The sequence below is a fragment of the Aotus nancymaae genome, unplaced genomic scaffold (genome assembly GCF_030222135.1).
Source record: "Aotus nancymaae isolate 86718 unplaced genomic scaffold, 86718_ANA_hifiasm-v0.15.2.pri h1tg000015l_1, whole genome shotgun sequence".
NCBI classification, from domain to species: Eukaryota; Metazoa; Chordata; class Mammalia; order Primates; family Aotidae; genus Aotus; species Aotus nancymaae.
Window position 1 is genome coordinate 6854160 of NW_026988427.1, and position 3988 is coordinate 6858147.

Sequence of the window (3988 nt, forward strand, 5' to 3'; positions counted from 1 at the left end):
CACAACCCCTCCCACTGTTTGCCTTGTGGACTCTCTGCTCATAATCGTGGCCGCGTCGGGGACTCCTTCTTGTTTCTTGCCGTGGGCCCCGGGCCCTGGCCTCGTCTCGAGGACCTGAGCGTAGAGGAGATGTCCCTACACTCTTGTCTTCTCCCCGTAAGGGGTTTTTCAGGGTCAGGATTCTGAGGCAGACATCCCCAACTTCCTGAACCCTCTCGTATCCTCTGGTGTTCGGTAGTGCAGCCCAGGACACTGAGCCACTCTTCCAACCATCTCTGCAGCAGCAGCTGAGGTGTGGGTAATCAGAAGTCCTGTTTGCAAGCCCAGGCCCTGCCCAGGAGCAGGACTAAACCCCTGGCTTGCGCCACTAAAACGTCTATCTCAAACTCGCCCTTTGGCATATAAACGCCACTTTCAGTTTCTCTTCCTGACCTCGGCACAAGTAAGCGAATTAGTAAGTAAAATCTAAGCAACAAATCCAGATTCGGCTGTAATCTTGGCTCCTGTTTCTGCTCCTATCTCCTAACTCTCTCTCTCCCTCCCTCTCTCTCAAGATGGTGGCCGTTTCCCGCTCCTAACTCTTTCTTTCTCCCTCTTTCAAGATAGCGGCCATTTCCTGCTTAATGGAGTAACTGTACTTTCAGTTTCTCTTCCTACCCCTGGCACGAGTGAGAGAGTGAGTGAGTTTATGTGTAGTCCCACGGCCTAATGGCTACGGGTTTATGTGGGCCTCAACCCACAGTTCCACGAGGATGTCATAAGGCATAACGGTGATTCACCTCTGGACTGAAAGTTCTGAGGTGACCAGGCCTGGGGGTTATACGGGTACACCTTAGCCAAGACGCCCTGAAACATCCCTTCGGGGACATGGCCAGGAACACATCAGACTGGTCTCCCATCTAGGGGGCACCCACCCTTTGTCCGTCAATCTTACATGTGGTTCTGTCTTTATTGTAGATTTGCTGGTTTTGTTAAACTCCTGTTAGCTGATGTACAGTGGTTTAGGCCTGCTTCCCTTAAAGTAGCAGATATTCTACAGTGGGTAACAGACCACTGGCTGCAGGGAAACTTTGCTGACTTCAGGCCCCTAGAAATAACTCTGTTCTCTTTTTTCCTCCTACTCTTGTTCTACCACTGAGGTCTCACTCCCTAGCCTTGTCTTACTCTCACTTCCTCTAATTCTTCCATGTGGCAAATAGCTCTAGCCCTGTCTCTTTTTATCTTCTTCCTTATTATAATCATTGCAGCCTGTAAGTTCTCTCAGCCACCCCCTCTGGGAAAGGAATACTTCTGCCCGTGTTGGGTGTAATATCTGTTCCTATCCCTTCCTTGCCTCCAACTACCCCACAAAAGCCAACTATGGGTAATCAGGAATCCCGCCTAGATCCCAAGTCACCATTGGGATGTCTGGTCCAAAATTTACCCAAACTGGGCCTCTCCACAAAAAAGAAAAGGCTGCTTTTCCTTTCCACTGTAGCCTGGCCACAGTATCTCCTGGACAACCAGTCTAAGTGGCCTCCAGAGGGCACACTCGACTTCAAAGTTCTAACAGATCTAGTTAATTTTTGCCAGAGAAAGGGCAAGTGGTCAGAAGTCCCCTATGTCCAGGCCTTCTGGTACCTGTGATCCCGACCCGCCCTCTGCTCTTCTTGTTCCTCCACCCAGGTCCTGTTAGCCAAAACCCCCACTTTGCCCTCAGCCCCACCCGACTCTGAACTCTCTGAAAACCCAGAAGACCTGTCCTGCCCCACCCGCTTTACCAACCCTCCTCTTTATGCGAGGTCTCAACTCCCTCTTCCCTCTTCTCCTTCTCTTCCCGAAAGCCCTAATATGACTTCCCCTGTCAGTGCTCATACCTACTCTCACAACCCCCCACTCCTCTGCCCTTTGCGTGAGGTAGCCAGGGCCAAGGGAGTTGTACGAGTGCATGTTCCGTTTTCTCTCTCTGACCTATCAGCTATCAAAAAATGCCTAGGGTCTTTCTCCACTAACCTGACTGCCTACACCAAAGAATTCCACTATCTTACCCAGGCATATGACCTAACCTGGCATGACACATATGTAATCCTGTCCTCCACCCTCACCCCAGATGAGCAGGACCGGATCCTTATAGAAGCCCAGGCATACGCTGATCAGGTACACCTAACAAACAATCAAATGCCAGTAGGCGCAGCGGCAGTCCCCGAAGCTGACCCTAATTGGGACTATCAGACTGGTCAAGATGGTCGCCGCTGCCAAGACCAAATGTTACAGTGCCTCCTAGTGGGCATGCAAAGTGCAGCCCAAAAGGTAGTTAATTATGACAAGTTGAGGGAAATTACTCAGGGACCTGATGAAAACCCAGCTGCCTTCCTTGACCAATTAACTAATGCTATGATCCTCCATACCCGGCTGGATCCAGCCTCCTTAGCGGGGACTACAGTCCTAGCCACCCACTTCATCTCCCAGTCGGCGGCTGATATAAGAAAGAAACTTAAAAAGGCTGAGGAGGGCTCCCAAACTCCCATACGGGACCTGGTAAACATGGCGTTTAAAGTTTTTAATGGCCAAGAGGAAAAGGCTGAGGCAACCCAACAGGCCTGCCTGCAGCAAAAGGTGAGCCTTCAAACCCAAGCTCTTGTAGCAGCCCTGAGGCCGGCAGCCCACTGAACATCCAGTGGAGGGGGTCCATCAAAATCCTCCCAAAATTCTTCAAGGGCCCCGCCCAGGCCCTGTTTCAAATGTGGTTAAGAGGGACATTGGACACGGCAGTGCTCCTGTCCGCGTCCACCTCCCAGGCCCTGCCCAAGCTGCAAACAGGCTGGACACTGGAAGGTCGACTATCCGTCCTGGACTACGGGCTCACCCCCTACACCTCGATGTGAGGGGCAGGCCAGTCCGCAGGAAGCAATCCCTTTGCCTGAACTTCTCGGCCTTCTGGACTACTGATGCAGCCCAGACTCAAGGACCCCCATCACCCTTGCTGAGCCCAGGGTAACACTGCAGGTGGCGGCTAAGTCCCTTTCCTTCTTAATGGACATGGGGGTTACCTATTCTGTATTGCCTTCCTACTCAGGGCCTAGCATATCTTCCCAGGTCTCAGTCATGGGAATTAATGGAAAGCCTTCCTGCCCTAATCAAACTCATCCTTTAGCCTGTGTCCTCAAAGGACACCCTTTTCTCACTCTTTTCTAATCATACCCTCATGCCCAGTTCCCCTGTTAGGATGAGATATTCTCCAGACTGTGGGGGCTACTCTCCAACTTATTGGCCCCCCATACTCAAGCCCATCACCCGCTCACCTCCTACTGCCCCTCCTAACCGACTCTACGCCTGGTCTCAACCCCTCACCTCAATCCCCTATCCCTCGAGGTGAAGGTGACTGTTGATGATGGTGGTGGTAATGAAGGTAATTAAGATGATGATGCTGATGGTAATGGCGATGACGGTGATGATGAAGGTGATGATGAAGGTGATGGTGAAGGTGATAATGAAGGTGGTGATAAAGGTAATGAAACTGATGATGGCGAAAGTGATGGCAATGGTGATGATGGTAAAAGTGGTGATGATCATAATGAAGGTTATGGTAATGGTGATGATGGTAAAGGTGATGATGCTGAAGGTGGTGATGATAAAGGTTGTAGGGATGACAGTGATAATAATAAGGGTAATAATGAAGGTGCAACAACCCCCAACCTTTCTCTTGGTTAACGCTAGTTAAAGCCATAAACTTCACTAATTGCTTTTTATGTGCCTCCCTTAACAAACCCCCCTTAGCCACAGTTCCCCTCCAGACCGGGTTCAACCTGTCACGATCATCTACAGGGCCTGACACCACCCTAATGGGTATCCCGCTGTTCAAGGTACACTCCCAAAAGCTCTTTCTCTGCTACGGAATGATCAACAGCTCCAGTTGCAACACACCTACAAAAGAAAGATCCACTCTTTATGAGCCTCCAGAAGGATACTTTTAGTGTAATAGAACCCTAACCAAAGTTATAAATGCCTC